This window comes from Lissotriton helveticus, chromosome 6 (genome assembly GCF_964261635.1).
Source record: "Lissotriton helveticus chromosome 6, aLisHel1.1, whole genome shotgun sequence".
In the NCBI taxonomy this organism is placed as follows: Eukaryota; Metazoa; Chordata; class Amphibia; order Caudata; family Salamandridae; genus Lissotriton; species Lissotriton helveticus.
The window spans coordinates 683,223,402-683,243,926 of record NC_136067.1 but is presented as its reverse complement, the minus strand read 5'-3'; positions in this window follow the sequence as shown (position 1 = coordinate 683,243,926).

Below are 20,525 nucleotides of genomic sequence, written 5' to 3'. Positions count from 1 at the left end.
AGGACCCAAAGGGGTCCCCCTGCCCTTACCAAGGGGTGGCCCTGGAGGGGCCTCTAACCATTTTGTCCATTTTCTCTTTAACCCAGGAACCGGATGGCAACTGGGAGAGGAGAATGCAGAAGACAGGTGTAGTAAATGTAAAGTGATTAACTGTAATATATGTGACTAAGATGACCTTTCTTCTTAACAGCCGAAATGTCAATGGGATAGCTTGTGCACTTGTTGTCAAGTTTGTTAACAAAGACTTATGAATAATCAGGTTTTGTGAAAGGTGACAATTGATGTATATGAACCAGAAAAGAGGCCCTGACAAAGGAAGAAAATAATGTATGCCCCCGGGAGCACCACATAGTTCATGGCCAGGGGGCACACACAAGATCATCATTAACGGAAATCAACAGGAGCAAACCAGAGGGAATTGTTTCTCTAGATGCTCAGTGAGCCCCTGAGCACACTGGCTGGTGCACCGCCAGGGGACACATGGCGGAACTACCCAGTGACCTCGTCAGTCAGACTGCAGATAGGACAAACCCTGACCAGACCCGACTCAACCAGGAAGGAATTTATGGGCCCTTGCGACACTTTTGTAGCGCTGATGCGTCACTTTTTGTGATGCACCAGCGTTGTAAAAAATTTGCCATGTTGCTCCATATTTACACATTGATGCATCTAGGTAGATGTGTCACTTTGTAAACCCCTGCGCCACATAATACCTGCGCCAAGGATGATGTAGTCAGGGGGGCATTGCGACGCTAGAAAGGGTTGTAGAAGTGACGCAGTGAAGATTTCACAGCGCCACTTCTAGGACGCAAATGCATCAATATCTTATATCTGGGACTTGCCCATGTGTAATGACCCTTTCCTGGAGTTGCGTCACTTTTGTGACACAGTCCAGCAATACGATATTTTTGCGCCTAAAGATACGTCAGAAATATTGAAGTATCTGTAACTCCTTACGACATGATGCATCACTGGTGTTGCAAGGAGGGCGCAATGAAAAGTGACATATAGCTGGTTTCTCGCAGCAATGTTTCACTTTTCATAAATGAGGGCCATAGTGATCAATCGGGCACACCCGCTGGTGCGCAACCAGGGGGCACCCAACTAAGCATCAAAGATCACAGCAGCTATGCGGCAGCAGTCAGTACCAGCAAAGCAGAAGGAAGCACAGTAAGACTAACATCATCCAGAAAATCTGCACCTCTAGGGATGAAATTCTTTGTGAGGTTCGAAAATAAAGATGAAGCTAAACAAAGAAGAACCCTGAAACAGCTAATGGACAACACTCTTAGAAAGGTATTTAAAATAGATTCCACCTCTGTTATATGCCAGCAAGATTTCCTCATAAAGAGTCTTTTTGAGATCACCTTTCAACACAAATCACTTTGCCAATAATATTTCTACACCTTAAGCCAAAAATGTGAGGAAGAGAGGTTAGAGGGTTAAACTATTACACCCTTAGCAGCACCAAGTGAGATCCCCATCATGGTACACATGTACAACTTTTTCACATCACCTTCAGAAATGGAACTGTTCCTCTACAGATAGTGCAATAGGGTAATGGGAGGCACTGAACAAAACAAGCATTTGCAATGCATAAGGTCTCGCATTAGAAAAGTTTGAGCTATTGGTATTGTAAATGACACATTTGTTATATATGTGTTGGTTTTGAAAATAGCAAAAATAATAGCTTTGTCATTTACAATGCCAATAGTTATAACTTGTGACACCTATAGCATTTGTAATGCAATATGTGTTGTATTCACGTGACTTAGATGTATTGATATTACAAATAACAATGGCTTTGAATTTTTTTAATAATTAATACTTAAATAAAAGTTATTGTAATTTATAATGGCAATAGCTTAAACTTTTGTAAATAACTTTTCTGAAGAATATGTTCAGTGTATTTTATTGTGACGAAAATCCAAGAACAGAAGTGAAATACTAACCTCTTTTTGTGACATTTGTAATAAAGCGTGAAACATTGAGAGATCATATTTGACCCAGTTGTTGGTAAATGGTTGCACAGATTGATGCTGTGGTGGGGCTGAGAGATGTTGTGGTGGCGACTAGTGATGCTGTGGCATTCAATGATCCTGTGGTAGCGCATAGTGATGTTGTTGTGGTAGCGCATAGTGATGTTGTTGTGCCCCTTAGTGATGCTGTGGTGATGCGATAGATAGAGTGAGTGGGATAGATAGATAGAGTGAGTGGGATAGATAGATAGAGGGAGGGCGATAGAGAGATTGAGTGAGCGAGATAGATAGGTAGATAGATAGATAGGAGTGAGGGCGATAGCTAGCTAGACAGATAGATAGAGTGATGGCGATCAGTATCTAAATAAGTAGATAGAATGAGGGCGATAGATCGATAGAAAGATAGATAGAGTGAGGGCGATAGAGTGAGGGCGATAGATAGATAGCGTGAGGGCGATAGATAGATAGAGTGAGGGCGATAGATAGATTGATAGATAGAGTGAGGGCGATTAGATAGATAGAGTGAGGGCAATTAGATAGATAGAGTGAGGGCGATTAGATAGATAGAGTGAGGGCGATAGATAGAGTGAGGGAGATAGATAGAGTGAGGGCGATAGATAGAGTGAGGGCGATAGATAGAGTGAGGGCGATAGATAGAGTGAGGGCGATAGATAGCGTGAGGGTGATAGGGTGAGGGCGATAAGATAGAGTGAAGGTGATAGATAGATAGAGTGAGGGCGATTAGATAGAGTGAGGCCGATAGATAGAGTGAAGGCGATAGATAGATAGAGTGAGGGCGATTAGATAGATAGACTGAGGCCGATAGAGTGAGGGCGATAGATCGATAGACAGATAGAGTGAGGGCGATAGATAGATAGATAGTTGTGTGTGTGGTTGTGTGTGGTTGTGGTTGTGTGTGTGGTTGTGGTTATGTGTGCGTGGTTGTGTGTGTGTGGTTGTGTGTGTGTGCTTGTGTGTGTTATGCTTTGTTTTTCTATGTTTTGTTATGCTATGTTTTGTTGTGTTTGGTATGCTATGTTTTGCTAGGCTATGATATGTTTTGTTTTGTTATGCTATGCTATGTTTTGTTATGTTATGTTTTGCTATTCTATGCTTTGTTATGCGATGCTATGTTTTTTTGCTATCCTATGCTTTGTTTTGTTATGCTATGCAATGCTTTGTTGTGTTTGTTATGCTATTCTTTGTTATGCTATGCTATGTTGTGTTGTGTTGTGTTTTGCTATGCTATGCTTTGTTTTGCTATGCTATGTTTTGTTATGCTGTTTTGTTATGCTATGTTTTGTTATGCTATGCTTTGTTATGCTTTGTTATGCTATGCTCTGTTTTGCTATGCTATGCTTTGTTTTGCTATGCTATGTTTTGTTGTGTTTGATATGCTATGTTTTGCTATGCTATTATATGTTTTGCTATGCTATGTTTTGTTATGCCATGTTGTGTTATGCCATGTTTTGTTAGGCTATGTTTTGTTTTGCTATCCTATGCTTTGTTTTGTTATGCTATGCTCTGTTTAGTTTTGCTATCCTATGCTATGTTGTGTTTTGTTATGCTATGCTATGTTGTGTTTTGTTATGCTATGCTATGTTGTGTTTTGTTATGCTATGCTATGTTATGCTATGTTTTGTTATGTTATGCTATGCTATGTTTTGTTATGCTATGCTATGCTTTGTTATGCTTTGTTATGCTATGCTATCTTTTGCTATGCTATGCTTTGTTTTGCTATGCTATGTTTTGTTGTGTTTGATATGCTATGTTTTGCTATGCTATTATATGTTTTGCTATGCTATGTTTTGCCATGTTTTGTTATGCCATGTGTTGTTAGGCTATGTTTTGTTTTGCTATCCTATGCTTTGTTTTGTTATCCTATGCTATGTTGTGTTTTGTTATGCTATGCTATGTTGTGTTTTGTTATGCTATGCTATGTTGTGTTTTGTTATGCTATGCTATGTTGTGTTTTGTTATGCTATGTTTTGTTATGCTATGCTATGTTTTGTTGTGTTTGTTATGCTATGCTTTGTTATGCTATGCTATGTTGTGTTTTGCTATGCTATGCTTTGTTTTGCTATGCTATGTTTTGTTGTGTTGTGTTATGCTATTTTTTGTTATGCTATTTTTTGTTATGCTATTTTTTGTTGTGCTTTATTACGCTATGCTTGGTTATGCTATGCTTGGTTATGCTGTGCTTGGTTGTGCTGTGCTTGGTTGTGCTGTGCTTGGTTGTGCTGTGCTTGGTTGTGCTGTGCTTGGTTGTGCTGTGCTGTGCTGTGTTTTGCTGTGCTGTGCTGTGTTTTGCTGTGCTGTGTTTTGCTGTGCTGTGTTTTGCTGTGCTGTGTTTTGCTGTGCTGTGTTTTGCTTTGTTATGCTGTGTTTTGATGTGCTGTGCTGTGTTTTGCTGTGCTGTGTTTTGCTGTGCTGTGCTTTGCTGTGCTGTGCTTTGCTGTGCTGTGTTTTGCTGTGCTGTGTTTTGCTGTGCTGTGCTTTGCTGTGTTTTGCTGTGCTGTGCTTTGCTGTGTTTTGCTGTGCTGTGTTTTGCTGTGCTGTGTTTTGCTGTGCTGTGTTTTGCTATGCTGTGCTGTGTTTTGCTGTGCTGTGCTTTGCTTTGCTGTGCTGTGTTTTGCTGTGTTTTGCTGTGTTGTGCTGTGCTGTGCTGTGTTTTGCTGTGCTGTGTTGTGTTGTGCTGTGCTGTGCTGTGCTGTGGTGTGTTGTGCTGTGCTGTGTTGTGTTGTGCTGTGCTGTGTTTTGCTGTGCTGTGCTGTGTTGTGCTGTGTTTTGCTGTGCTGTGCTTTGCTGTGCTGTGCTGTCCTGTGCTGTGCTGTGCTGTGTTGTGTTGTGTTTTGCTGTGCTGTGTTGTGTTTTGCTGTGCTGTGTTGTGTTGTGCTGTGCTTTGCTGTGTTGTGTTTTGCTGTGCTGTGTTGTGCTGTGTTGTGTTTTGCTGTGCTGTGTTTTGCTGTGCTGTGCTTTGCTCTGCTGTGTTGTGTTTTGCTGTGCTGTGCTGTGTTGTGTTGTGTTTTGCTGTGCTGTGCTGTGTTGTGTTTTGCTGTACTGTGCTGTGTTGTGTTTTGCTGTGCTGTGTTGTGTTGTGTTTTGCTGTGCTGGTAAGGGTATGTGAGGGTGTGTGTGAGGGGGTGTGAAGGTGAGGGTGTGAGGGTGAGGAGGTGTGTGAGGGTGATGAGGGGTGAGGGCGTGAGGGTTGTGTTGTGTTTTGCTGTGCTGTGTTGTGCTGTGCTGTGTTTTGCTGTGCTGTGCTGTGTTTTGCTGTGCTGTGCTTTGCTGTGCTGTGTTTTGCTGTGCTGTGTTGTGTTGTGTTTTGCTGTGCTGTGCTTTGCTGTATTGTGTTGTGCTGTGTTTTGCTGTGTTTTGCTGTGTTGTGCTGTGCTGTGTTTTGCTGTGCTGTGTTGTGCTGTGCTGTGCTGTGTTTTGCTGTGCTGTGTTTTGCTGTGCTGTGTTTTGCTGTGCTGTGTTTTGCTGTGCTGTGCTTTGCTGTGCTGTCCTGTGCTGTGTTTTGATGTGCTGTGCTGTGTTTTGATGTGCTGTGCTGTGTTGTGTTGTGTTGTGTTTTGCTGTGCTGTGTTGTGCTGTGTTTTGCTGTGCTGTGCTTTGCTGTGCTGTCCTGTGCTGTGTTTTGCTGTGCTGTGCTGTGTTGTGTTTTGCTGTGCTGTGCTGTGTTGTGTTTTGCTGTACTGTGCTGTGTTGTGTTTTGCTGTGCTGTGTTGTGTTGTGTTTTGCTGTGCTGGTAAGGGTATGTGAGGGTGTGTGTGAGGGGGTGTGAAGGTGAGGGTGTGAGGGTGAGGAGGTGTGTGAGGGTGATGAGGTGTGTGAGGGTGATGAGGTGAGGGCGTGAGGGTTGTGTTGTGTTGTGTTTTGCTGTGCTGTGTTGTGCTGTGCTGTGCTTTGCTGTGCTGTGCTTTGCTGTGCTGTGCTTTGCTGTGCTGTGTTGTGTTTTGCTGTGCTGTGCTTTGCTGTGCTGTCCTGTGCTGTGCTTTGCTGTGCTGTGTTGTGCTGTGCTGTGTTGTGCTGTGCTGTGTTGTGTTGTGCTGTGCTGTGTTGTGCTGTGCTGTGTTTTGCTGTGCTGTGTTTTGCTGTGCTGTGTTTTGCTGTGCTGTGCTTTGCTGTGCTGTCCTGTGCTGTGTTTTGCTGTGCTGTGTTGTGTTTTGCTGTGCTGTGTTGTGTTGTGCTGTGTTTTGCTGTGCTGTGCTGTCCTGTGCTGTGCTGTGTTTTGCTGTGCTGTGCTGTGTTGTGTTGTGTTTTGCTGTGCTGTGCTGTGTTTTGCTGTGCTGTGCTGCGTTGTGCTGTGCTGTGTTTTGCTGTGCTGTGCTGTGTTGTGTTTTGCTGTGCTGTGCTTTGCTCTGTTGTGCTGTGTTGTGTTTTGTTGTGCTGTGCTGTGTTTTGCTGTGCTGTGTTGTGTTGTGTTTTGCTATGCTGTGCTGTGTTTTGCTGTGCTGTGTTGTGTTTTGCTGTGCTGGTAAGGGTATGTGAGGGTGTGTGTGAGGGGGTGTGAAGGTGAGGGTGTGAGGGTGAGGAGGTGTGTGAGGGTGAGGAGGTGTGTGAGGGGTGAGGGGGTGAGGGCGTGAGGGTGAGTGTCTCCAATGAATGTCACTGCTTCGCCTTCTTTGAAAATGTTCAGTGCTGCAAATAGAGCATGCCGCCGTAATTATCACAGCATGAGGCCCCAAAGTGATAATTATCACAGCATGCAGAGAGCCGCCCCACGCTGCTGGAGCACTCAACTGCACATTAATTATAGTTGAGTGCTCCAGCAGCCTGGGGCGCCTGTTGACATGCTGTGATAAGTGGGTCTCATGCTGTGATAATTGTTGCAGCGCCTGAGGAAGTTATGTTATAATGTTATGTTATAAATTTATAGAGCGCTCAGCTGCCACAGCAAAGTGGCGTCCCGGCGCTATAATGAAAGATAACACAACCAGAAGAAAAACCAGAAGAAACATGAAGCAGATTTAGAGAGGTGGAAACAAAAAGGTCTTGATGGCTCTTCTAAAGGATAGGAGATCTGGTAGGGCACGGATGTCTACGGGTAAAGTGTTCCAAAGACTCGCTGCCAGTACGCCAAAAGAGCGACCACCAATTCTGGCTTTCCTGAAGCGAGGGACACATGCCAGGAATTGACCCGTTGAACGTAGAGTTCTGGAAGGGGTGTAGTAGGAGATTGCCTGTGCAAGGATAGGGGGGGAAGAGACCTTCAAAATCTTAAAAACCAGGCACAGAGCTTTGAACTTTATCCTCTGTCCAATGGGCAGCCAGTGTAGGTCATGGATGGTACGTCTAGCAGAGCAGAATTTGGGCAAGCCAACCAGCATTGTGGCCGCTGCGTTTTGCACGCGCTGAAGGCGAGTAAGTTCAGCCTGGTTAGCGCCCAGGAGAAGCGAGCTGGCGTAGTCCTATCGGGAGAGCACCGTGGCTTGGACAATGAGTTGCCTTGTAGGGGCATCGAAGAATTTAAAAATTGTGAAAAAGAAGTGGAGACTCCTGCTGGGATAATTGGTCTTGTGGCGCCTCAGGAAGTAGAGTTTCATGCTGGGATAATTGGTCTGGCGGGCTTGCAGCGCCTGACGTCCAACAAACGTGCACAAGCTGCTCAACCTTGAAGCTCGTTCACAGACCTGGGTCGGCTCGTGCCCAGGTCTGTATCGGGCTCGTTCACAGCTGTTACTCCCTTGACAGGGAGGAAGGTGACTATAGTCTCGCTGGCGGGAGCGCTTCGCGCTCCAACGCCAGCTCGACCTAAAAATGAATGGGGCATGTGGAATGCAAAAGAAGATACATGGGTATACTAGAGCAGAAAGAGGGAGGGATTGGGAGGACCAAACATCCTCCACTAATTTCTCCTTTGGGTCTAACGGAGGTTTTATATATTACCCAGGGAAATCAAATGTTGGCATGTTATGAATGAATGAATGAATGAATTTCAAATTTATATCGCGCACGAATGCCCGAGGGCGTCAAGGTGCTACTGCGGAGAGAGAACTACCAAACAGAAATTCAGTGCTAGAAAAGCCAAGTTTTTATTGCCTTTGCCTACAAATCGGGCAAATTAAAAAGAAACTTACAGAGTATATATGCAGGAATTGTGGGCAAAGAGGGCACATTGTGCCTGATTGCAAGACCCCCAAAAAATGCAGTCAATATTGAAGTAACGCCCACATTTACAAAAATTGCCCATCCAGACCAGGATCTTCCTCAGAATCCTTTTACTTGGTGGGAGACATGCAAAAGCCCTTTCACAAAAATGAAATAACAGAAATAGTCAAATCGTTTCTAGCAGAGAGTAACTGCACTTTAAAGCCTCTAGTCCAGGGGAAAAAAACCTTTGACAGAAACAATAAACACACAAGAAAGGGAAAACAATGAACCAACACAACCTACAACACATACTGTGCAGGAAATACAAGAGGATTTAATGACTTAAACAAATGTAGTCAAGGGAAAAATGACATAAGAGTTAATACTTAACAACAAGGGGTGGTGATGGACATAGTTTCTGAATTAAGCAGAATACTCTCATCCAGTCAAGAGATCAGGGCCAAATCCAACACCGTTTTTTAGCTCACTGCACCATCCCAGTTCAGAACCTGGCTATATGCAAATTAGTCTGTTCCTGTCCCAGTGCATGATGGGAACAGGGCAAACCAAACTACCAAGCCAATTCTTACACTGGGAAGGAAACAAGCTTCCGGGGACCGGGTTCTGGCATTTCATCCGTCGTCGGCCCGGCTTGCTTGAATCCTGATGGTGCAATGAGCAAGGGACTCACATCTGAGTATACCCTTCCACGCTTAGGGTGGACAAAATATTTAACAACAAGGGGTGGTGATGGACAGAGTTTCTGAATTAAGCAGAATACTCTCACCCAGTCAAGAGATCAGGGCTAGATCCAACACCATTTTTTAGCTCACTGCACCATCCCAGTTCAGAACCTGGCTATATGCAAATTAGTCTGTTCCTGTCCCAGTGCATGATGGGAACAGGGCAAACCAAACTACCAAGCCAATTCTTACACTGGGAAGGAAACAAGCTTCCGGGGACCGGTTTCTGGCATTTCAGCCGTCGTCGGCCCGGCTTGCTTGAATCCTGATGGTGCAATGAGCAAGGGACTCACATCTGAGTATACCCTTCCACGCTTAGGGTGGACAAAATATTTAACAACAAGGGGTGGTGATGGACAGAGTTTCTGAATTAAGCAGAATACTCTCACCCAGTCAAGAGATCAGGGCTAGATCCAACACCGTTTTTTAGCTCACTGCACCATCCCAGTTCAGAACCTGGCTATATGCAAATTAGTCTGTTCCTGTCCCAGTGCATGATGGGAACAGGGCAAACCAAACTACCAAGCCAATTCTTACACTGGGAAGGAAACAAGCTTCCGGGGACCGGTTTCTGGCATTTCAGCCGTCGTCGGCCCGGCTTGCTTGAATCCTGATGGTGCAATGAGCAAGGGACTCACATCTGAGTATACCCTTCCACGCTTAGGGTGGACAAAATATTTAACAACAAGGGGTGGTGATGGACAGAGTTTCTGAATTAATACAGCAGACTTGTAAAACAGTGATGGAAAGGAGGAGAAAAGTGGGGAATCACCCATGGAATCAAACTACACAAAATACAAAAACATCAGAGACTTTCTTTTTCTTGGAGGAAACAATAGAAGAAGAAGAAAAAAGGGGGGCCAGCATAGAAAGACATGAAAGAAAAGTAAACAACCCCAACTGGAAAATATAATTGACATGAAGATTCATAGGACATAACAAACACTGCTAAAAAAGAAAACGAAAGTGATCTGAGACACTTAGCTAGACAGTTCGAGGGAATTTATAAAATGAAAAAAAGAGATCAGTACAATTATCTGAAGAAGCAGATAAAAACAGAAATAAAAAGAAAGCAACCAACCAAACAACTGAAAATGGAAACCTCAAAAATACCATGATACCTGGCTCTATATTCAGTAGCTATAAAGGAACATCGTTCTGCATAGGTAACATCTACACACACGCACACATCCAAAAATGAGAGACAAGAGATTATTGAAAACATGCAGCACTTCATCACAGGAGCACTTCCAATGATCCTGCTAGGAGATTTCAACTGTATTCTAAATCCCAAAGACAGGAAGGGTACAAGAAATTGCGACAAATGAGAAAAAACGTCAAAAAGTTGCTGGAGAGTATTGAAAACTTTAGCTTTACAACGTGCCACCTTAATTTTACAGGTTTCACATGGTCTTCCCATGATAATCCAACCACATCCATGGATTGATTTTATATATGCATCACAGACTTTTAAATGCATTTCTAAACACCTAGAAGACAGCTGACTTTCAGACTATCCAACAGTGATAGAAACCGTCTCTCTCCTCTTGGTGCAAAGAACAGGTAGTGGATATTTGAACCTGAATACAACTCTCCTTCAAGAGGAAAGTAATAAAAAAGAATATGGAGATCTTTACCCTATATGGAAAAAAGAAAAGGGAACAATTGTTTCCATACAAGCACGGTAGGACCAGGTAGAACTAAAACAAAAGATTATTTTCAAACAAATGGAAAGAAAAAGCTAAAGAAAGAATAGAAATTATGCCAACGTGCAAGTACATCTTGCTCTACTCTTAGAACTACTACAAGAGTCAGGTTCAGGTCTTAAGGGAAATAATACTTAAAAATGAAGATAAAAAATTGGTTCTTTAACATAATGAAGGAAACAATTTTAAAATTCCTGTGTCATAAAGTACAAATGGGAAAAAAATAGTTTCTTTTTCAAAAAGACAAAAAACAATCACACCGGTATAGAAGGGCTATTGGACCACAACCAAATTCTGTAAAAAAGCAGAAATCTATAACACACATTATCCAAAACCTCTACACCAAATTGTTTGCTGAAAAAACAATCTTATATAGAAACATTCAAATCCCTATTTTCACATTTGGACAGAGGCCTATCTCAGGAAGAAGGAGATGTTTTAGTTAGTACTACCGTAGGAAATTTCCTGAGATTTTACAGAAGGCCACCAGAAATTCCTCACCAGTGCAAGATGGCCTGCCCTCATAATTTTACAAGACCTTCTGGGTCAAAATAGTTCAGGGTTTTATGCAAATGCTAGATTCCTGTTTATCAGAATGCAACCTTCTGAGATTATATTAGTAATTTGTAGAGCACCATGATTACTCCAACGAAGTGTCCCCGTTCTAGGAATTCTTCCTCTAAGTCTAAATCTCCCCTGTCCGAAAAGAAAATACCTAGCACCAGTATACTTAAGGTGACCTAAAAAACATGTTTCAAGTTTTCTGCAGTACAGCACTTCTGAGGGATGCATCATAAGATCCAGCTACAGTTGGTTCCAAACCCAAGTTGCTAGAAAGCCAAAAGATCTACCTCCCAGCCGTGCTCTAGGCACTTTGGAAAAAGTCAGTCTTGCAGTGCCTGCAGATCTGAGACTCCTAATAGGTCTATAAGGCTTAAGTAGCGGTAATAGACAGCTAGGCCTTTTCTCGTTAAAAATTCTGTGACAAAAACACAAAGCCTTAAAAGTCACTCTGTCCAGCACCGGTAACCAGTGTAATTCCACAAGGGCCGTTCCCACCGGGGCTCACCTTGGGATGTTACGTAGTAGCCGGGCTGCGGCATTCTGTACTCTCTGCAGCATTTTTGATTACCCCTAAAAAGAGAATGTTGCAGTAATCCAAGTGAGAGATAATCACTGCCTGGATGATGGTTTTTTTTCAGAGGTCGAAGATCTAACATTTTTCGGAACATTCTCAGTAGGCCAAAGCACGTGCTGGCCAAACCTGATATATGTTCTGCCAAAGATAGGTTTTTGTCAAACCATACCCCTAGGTTTTTGATCTTAGGTTTGGGGGCCAGGGTATGGCCTAGTTTTGACGACCAACAGATGTGAGACCAGATGGAGGGTTGTTTGCAAACAACCATAATGTCAGCTTTACCTGCATTTAGTTGAAAACAACTGAATTACATCCATTTTGCCAGGTCAAGTAAGCGAGCTTTGAGTTTAGACCCAGTCTCCACGTCATTCTGTTCTAGCGTGATAATCAGCTGATTGTCTTCAGCAAAAGACACCACCTTCACCCCATGTTTTGTGACTATGTCGGCTAGCGGACGCTGCGGACGCATATAGATATTAAATAACGTCAGGCTAAGGGCAGAGCCCTGTGAAACCTCTAGTAGGAGGGGTTGGATTTCAGACTTAAAAGAATGTTTGAGGACTTGGAAGGATCTATCTTGAAGAAAATGCTTAATCCATTTCAATGTACCTCCTCTGACCCCAGCATCCCACTGCCGTTCCTAAAGAAGGCCATGGGATACCGAGTCAAAAGCCACACTATGGTCCAGCAAGATAAGCGCTGCTGTCTTATCTTCACCTGCGGCCATTTTCAAAACTTCGGAGTCTAAAAGTAAGGCAGATTCAATGCTATATGAAGCTCTGAAATCTGATTGTGTTTCATGAAGTACCTGGATATCTCCTATAAACTTAGTCAATTGAAGGTTAAGTAATTTTTCTGCTATTTTGGAAAAAAAGGGAGCAGTGATGCTGGTCTCAGATATACTGGGAGCATGGGGTCTAAGGTGGGTTTCTTCACCAGGGGGACCATCATCGCATGTTTCCAGTGGCTTGGGACTTGCCCAGAGCTGAAAGAGGGCTTCATAGAACCGGTCCAATAGCTTCCTTCCCTAGTAACAGCGTGTTAGGGGAAATAGTATCCATGGGGGAAATCGATTTCACTTTTGCAAGAAGTTGCAATATATCTCTTATTGTGGGTGCTTGGAAGTTGAAAAGCTCTCTATGAGCGAATTCATCTTTAGGAGGCATGATTTTGAATTTTCTACTGGTCTCAGGAAAAGTATCATATATGTTCTTGATCTTTTCAGCAAAAAAACTAGGCACTTCGTTACAATAGTCGGTAGAAGACGACATCAGTGCAGTGACACGCTCCAAACATGTAAGTTCTTTAACTATACAGAAAATATCTTTGGGAGCATCCTTAGCAGAATCAATTATTTGCACATAGAAATCCCTATGTGTTCTCCTGATCTGCTTATAGTAGTATTTTAGAGCTGCACAGTATTTTAGTTTGTCCTCCGGTTGATAACTCCTCCTCCAGAGATGTTCTAGACGCATACATTCTTTCTTAAGGGTTAATAGTTCTACTGAGAACCATTTCACTGAAGGATTAGGATGGGAACTATTGCAGGGTTTCAGAGATGCTAAGGAGTATGCTGCCTCAGTGATCCAAGAAGTGATTTGCTTACTAAATATCTGAGGGCAAGCCTCCAGTTTCGGGGTGCTTAGTGTCAGATTGGCGGTAAAGGCATCTGGAGTTAGTTGGGACCATTTCCGGCTCAATTTGGGCACAGTGTGCTGTTTTGACTGGCCCAAAGCTTTCCACGATATTAAGTGAAAGGATGAAGTGGTCAGACCATGCCACAGGCATTGGTGGGGCTTCTATATGAACACTATTAAAAAAATATTGTTGAGGGTGTGTCCCTTAACATGAGTTGGGGTATGCACTTGCTGCACCAGTCCTAAAGCCTCTAGTCCAGTTATAAACTCAGAGGTCTCCTGACTACTCTTGTCATAAAAATTTAGATTCAAATCCCAAAGGATTATACAAGTCAGGTAGCAAATGGCATAAGGGGGTAACATCTCTGCCAAAGCATTAATAATTGCTCCAGCCGGGCCCTTAGGCCTGTAGATTAAAGTCCCAGACATAGACCAGTCACTATTATAGGATATAGTAAAGAATGCCTTTTCACAACCATAAATCGGCAATTCAGTTATTTATACCTGAAAGTCCTTTTAAAAGATCACAGCCAGCCCCCCCCCCACCTCTCAGCGATGGTCTATAACTTCTAGAGATGGCGTAACCCTCATGTACCATCTCCAGGATATCCGGAGCTGACTGCCCTTGAAGTCAAGATTCCACTAGGAACAGCCCCACTGGCTCTTGCTCAGTTATTAGTTCAAAACTTTTATGCTTATACTTACTTAAGGACCTGCAGTTTAAAGAAAGACATAGTAAAGAACTGGATCTGGGCTCTGGAGCCCTCAGGCTCCTCTCTCCCTTAGATACGATATTGAATGAGAAATGGCACCTACCACAGCAAATTAGCTCTAGCACCAACATCTATGGAATGAGGCAGTCCTTGGCTGCTTCCACTCTGAGGGATATGATCTCTGAGGAAGAGTAGCACACTGCCCCTCTAGTTGAATCGGCAGGGGTCCTGGCCCCTAGCGCCTCCCAGGCATGAGGCGCAGACAGGCTTACTTTTGGTGCGTGCACCCGCTGCTCACAACCACTGCACGGCCATGGATTTGTAGCACACCTCTAAGAGCGTGGCTAAGAAAGGAGCGAGATAAGACTGCAATGCAGTACAAGAGTATAAAAACATAGGTTACAAATGTAAGAAAATAAAAAAGTGAGCCCTATAACTCAGAGTGCAGGGAAGCCTGGCCTAGTGTAACTTCAAGGAAACAAAAGGTAAATAAAAGTAATGAAAGTGGTGCGGGAGCCAGGCAAATCCCAGCACCTAATGCGCTTTATAAGGAAACAAAGGTAAATGGAAATAATGGAAGTGCTATGGGAGACAGGCAACTCCCAGAGCCTAGTTCGCTTACAAGGAACAAAGGTATAACATTTTAAAACAGTTAGGCTTGGTCAGGAGCATATGTTCTCACCATAAGGAATACAATTCATTGGGGCTGCGAAGCTGCCCTTAATTTGTAGCCCGCCTCTAAGGGCGTGGCTAAGGTCTGACTTCGACTCCAGAGATCGAGAGCAGCCGGCTGAAGAGGATGGTACGCAAGAAAGGAGCGAGAAAAGACTGCAATGCAATACAAGAGTATAAAAACGTAGGTTACAAATGTAAAAAAATAAAAACATGCATGTTATAACACAGAGTGCAGGGGAGCCAGGCAACTTCCAGCTCCTAGTGAGCTTTACAAGGAAACAAAGGTAAATGGAAATAATAGAAGTGCTACGGGAAGCAGGGAACTCACTGAGCCTTATTTATGAGGCCTCCTGCGCCATCAGATCGTCACTTTTTGTGACGTTCTGTGGCGCAGAAGCCTGCGTGATATTTATCAGGCAGCACTAAGCCACTTTTTTTGGCTTAATGCTGCCTGATAAATATCAGTCCCTTTAACGGAGTGTTCTGCATTAAAGGGGCGTGCAATGGGTGTTGCTGGGGGCGTTCCCAGGAACATCCATGGCCTTTTGAAACTTCCCCAGATTTACGAGAAATTGTAAATCTGAGGCAGTGTCAAAAGCTTACGCCTCCCCGGGGGAGGTGTAAGGGAGGCTTTTTCTTTTTTTTCCTTTTTATATGTAGGCTTCATTCTGCAGCACACATAGAAAGAGGAAAAGACTCTTGTGATTGTACAGAAAGGTTTCCCTTCCTGTACAAAAATAATCATCCCCGCAAGGCCGGCACCCTTGCGCCATTGTGCAAAGGTGCCTGCACTGGCACAGGCAGCCCATTGTGCGCCTGCGTTCGGGAATAGCACAGAAATGCGCTGTATCTTATAGATTCGGATATAATGAAAGCAAAAAACTCCTTCTCCTGAGTTTGGCAGTTGATAAATAGTGCTAAATGCCCAAGAGGGCATTTGCATCAATAGGGGGGGGGGACTAGATTGTTGCGTGGGTTACCAAATTTACACCTTAATATGTATCAGACCAAAAAATAGCGTGAAAATATTGCAAACACAAAGATTAAAAGTTTCATACATTTATTAAAACATAATTAAAAAATAATAATGACACATTATTACAAAACAATTTCAATGTTATGCACATTCGTCTTTGCTGTTGGCCAGCTCAAATAAAAACTCCAATTTTTTATAAAAAATGCCAGTGGGCATAAATACACAAGTCTACATGTACATCATAAGGAACAAACTGTCGACGCGGCGTTTCGGTGCCTCGAATACTCTCGCACCTTCTTCTGGACTTGTTCATATAAATCGTATCTAAAAAAACATGTCACAATACATTTCATTAGGTCCAACATTTAATCTAACAATTGCACATTGATTCATTAACGTTTACACTGATATCCTATTATTTGGTAACCCCGTAACCTTGTGATCTGAGTCTAATCCCTTAGTCCCCTGTAATACTAAGTTGCCACCTCTTAGTATTCCTAAGAGAGAGGACATGACTAGCGTGATATGTTTTTATCGCTAGGATGGGGTGTCAGCACTTTTACTTTTCCAACACCAATGATGTGGGCTTTGAATAGATCTAAAAGGGACAATCAGATCTCAATCCCTTCTTTCTTATAGAGTCCCACCCACAGGTACCTCTATGTTCTTACCCAGGTATATATTTTTCCTTCCTAATGAAATGTATTGTGGCATGTTTTTTTTAGATATGATTTATATGAATGCCCGAGGGCGTCAAGGTGCTACTGCGGAGAGAGAACTACCAAACAGAAATTCAGTGCTAGAAAAGCCAAGTTTTTATTGCCTTTGCCTACAAATCGGGCAAATTAAAAAGAAACTGACAGAGTATATATGCAGGAATTGTGGGCAAAGAGGGCACATTGTGCCTGATTGCAAGACCCCCAAAAAATGCAGTCAATATTGAAGTAACGCCCACATTTACAAAAATTGCCCATCCAGACCAGGATCTTCCTCAGAATCCTTTTACTTGGTGGGAGACATGCAAAAGCCCTTTCACAAAAATGAAATAACAGAAATAGTCAAATCGTTTCTAGCAGAGAGTAACTGCACTTTAAAGCCTCTAGTCCAGGGGAAAAAAACCTTTGACAGAAACAATAAACACACAAGAAAGGGAAAACAATGAACCAACACAACCTACAACACATACTGTGCAGGAAATACAAGAGGATTTAATGACTTAAACAAATGTAGTCAAGGGAAAAATGACATAAGAGTTAATACTTAACAACAAGGGGTGGTGATGGACATAGTTTCTGAATTAAGCAGAATACTCTCATCCAGTCAAGAGATCAGGGCCAAATCCAACACCGTTTTTTAGCTCACTGCACCATCCCAGTTCAGAACCTGGCTATATGCAAATTAGTCTGTTCCTGTCCCAGTGCATGATGGGAACAGGGCAAACCAAACTACCAAGCCAATTCTTACACTGGGAAGGAAACAAGCTTCCGGGGACCGGTTTCTGGCATTTCATCCGTCGTCGGCCCGGCTTGCTTGAATCCTGATGGTGCAATGAGCAAGGGACTCACATCTGAGTATACCCTTCCACGCTTAGGGTGGACAAAATATTTAACAACAAGGGGTGGTGATGGACAGAGTTTCTGAATTAAGCAGAATACTCTCACCCAGTCAAGAGATCAGGGCTAGATCCAACACCATTTTTTAGCTCACTGCACCATCCCAGTTCAGAACCTGGCTATATGCAAATTAGTCTGTTCCTGTCCCAGTGCATGATGGGAACAGGGCAAACCAAACTACCAAGCCAATTCTTACACTGGGAAGGAAACAAGCTTCCGGGGACCGGTTTCTGGCATTTCAGCCGTCGTCGGCCCGGCTTGCTTGAATCCTGATGGTGCAATGAGCAAGGGACTCACATCTGAGTATACCCTTCCACGCTTAGGGTGGACAAAATATTTAACAACAAGGGGTGGTGATGGACAGAGTTTCTGAATTAAGCAGAATACTCTCACCCAGTCAAGAGATCAGGGCTAGATCCAACACCGTTTTTTAGCTCACTGCACCATCCCAGTTCAGAACCTGGCTATATGCAAATTAGTCTGTTCCTGTCCCAGTGCATGATGGGAACAGGGCAAACCAAACTACCAAGCCAATTCTTACACTGGGAAGGAAACAAGCTTCCGGGGACCGGTTTCTGGCATTTCAGCCGTCGTCGGCCCGGCTTGCTTGAATCCTGATGGTGCAATGAGCAAGGGACTCACATCTGAGTATACCCTTCCACGCTTAGGGTGGACAAAATATTTAACAACAAGGGGTGGTGATGGACAGAGTTTCTGAATTAATACAGCAGACTTGTAAAACAGTGATGGAAAGGAGGAGAAAAGTGGGGAATCACCCATGGAATCAAACTACACAAAATACAAAAACATCAGAGACTTTCTTTTTCTTGGAGGAAACAATAGAAGAAGAAGAAAAAAGGGGGGCCAGCATAGAAAGACATGAAAGAAAAGTAAACAACCCCAACTGGAAAATATAATTGACATGAAGATTCATAGGACATAACAAACACTGCTAAAAAAGAAAACAAAAGTGATCTGAGACACTTAGCTAGACAGTTCGAGGGAATTTATAAAATGAAAAAAAGAGATCAGTACAATTATCTGAAGAAGCAGATAAAAACAGAAATAAAAAGAAAGCAACCAACCAAACAAATGAAAATGGAAACCTCAAAAATACCATGATACCTGGCTCTATATTCAGTAGCTATAAAGGAACATCGTTCTGCATAGGTAACATCTACACACACGCACACATCCAAAAATGAGAGACAAGAGATTATTGAAAACATGCAGCACTTCATCACAGGAGCACTTCCAATGATCCTGCTAGGAGATTTCAACTGTATTCTAAATCCCAAAGACAGGAAGGGTACAAGAAATTGCGACAAATGAGAAAAAACGTCAAAAAGTTGCTGGAGAGTATTGAAAACTTTAGCTTTACAACGTGCCACCTTAATTTTACAGGTTTCACATGGTCTTCCCATGATAATCCAACCACATCCATGGATTGATTTTATATATGCATCACAGACTTTTAAATGCATTTCTAAACACCTAGAAGACAGCTGACTTTCAGACTATCCAACAGTGATAGAAACCGTCTCTCTCCTCTTGGTGCAAAGAACAGGTAGTGGATATTTGAACCTGAATACAACTCTCCTTCAAGAGGAAAGTAATAAAAAAGAATATGGAGATCTTTACCCTATATGGAAAAAAGAAAAGGGAACAATTGTTTCCATACAAGCACGGTAGGACCAGGTAGAACTAAAACAAAAGATTATTTTCAAACAAATGGAAAGAAAAAGCTAAAGAAAGAATAGAAATTATGCCAACGTGCAAGTACATCTTGCTCTACTCTTAGAACTACTACAAGAGTCAGGTTCAGGTCTTAAGGGAAATAATACTTAAAAATGAAGATAAAAAATTGGTTCTTTAACATAATGAAGGAAACAATTTTAAAATTCCTGTGTCATAAAGTACAAATGGGAAAAAAATAGTTTCTTTTTCAAAAAGACAAAAAACAATCACACCGGTATAGAAGGGCTATTGGACCACAACCAAATTCTGTAAAAAAGCAGAAATCTATAACACACATTATCCAAAACCTCTACACCAAATTGTTTGCTGAAAAAACAATCTTATATAGAAACATTCAAATCCCTATTTTCACATTTGGACAGAGGCCTATCTCAGGAAGAAGGAGATGTTTTAGTTAGTACTACCGTAGGAAATTTCCTGAGATTTTACAGAAGGCCACCAGAAATTCCTCACCAGTGCAAGATGGCCTGCCCTCATAATTTTACAAGACCTTCTGGGTCAAAATAGTTCAGGGTTTTATGCAAATGCTAGATTCCTGTTTATCAGAATGCAACCTTCTGAGATTATATTAGTAATTTGTAGAGCACCATGATTACTCCAACGAAGTGTCCCCGTTCTAGGAATTCTTCCTCTAAGTCTAAATCTCCCCTGTCCGAAAAGAAAATACCTAGCACCAGTATACTTAAGGTGACCTAAAAAACATGTTTCAAGTTTTCTGCAGTACAGCACTTCTGAGGGATGCATCATAAGATCCAGCTACAGTTGGTTCCAAACCCAAGTTGCTAGAAAGCCAAAAGATCTACCTCCCAGCCGTGCTCTAGGCACTTTGGAAAAAGTCAGTCTTGCAGTGCCTGCAGATCTGAGACTCCTAATAGGTCTATAAGGCTTAAGTAGCGGTAATAGACAGCTAGGCCTTTTCTCGTTAAAAATTCTGTGACAAAAACACAAAGCCTTAAAAGTCACTCTGTCCAGCACCGGTAACCAGTGTAATTCCACAAGGGCCGTTCCCACCGGGGCTCACCTTGGGATGTTATGTAGTAGCCGGGCTGCGGCATTCTGTACTCTCTGCAGCATTTTTGATTACCCCTAAAAAGAGAATGTTGCAGTAATCCAAGTGAGAGATAATCACTGCCTGGATGATGGTTTTTTTTCAGAGGTCGAAGATCTAACATTTTTCGGAACATTCTCAGTAGGCCAAAGCACGTGCTGGCCAAACCTGATATATGTTCTGCCAAAGATAGGTTTTTGTCAAACCATACCCCTAGGTTTTTGATCTTAGGTTTGGGGGCCAGGGTATGGCCTAGTTTTGACGACCAACAGATGTGAGACCAGATGGAGGGTTGTTTGCAAACAACCATAATGTCAGCTTTACCTGCATTTAGTTGAAAACAACTGAATTACATCCATTTTGCCAGGTCAAGTAAGCGAGCTTTGAGTTTAGACCCAGTCTCCACGTCATTCTGTTCTAGCGTGATAATCAGCTGATTGTCT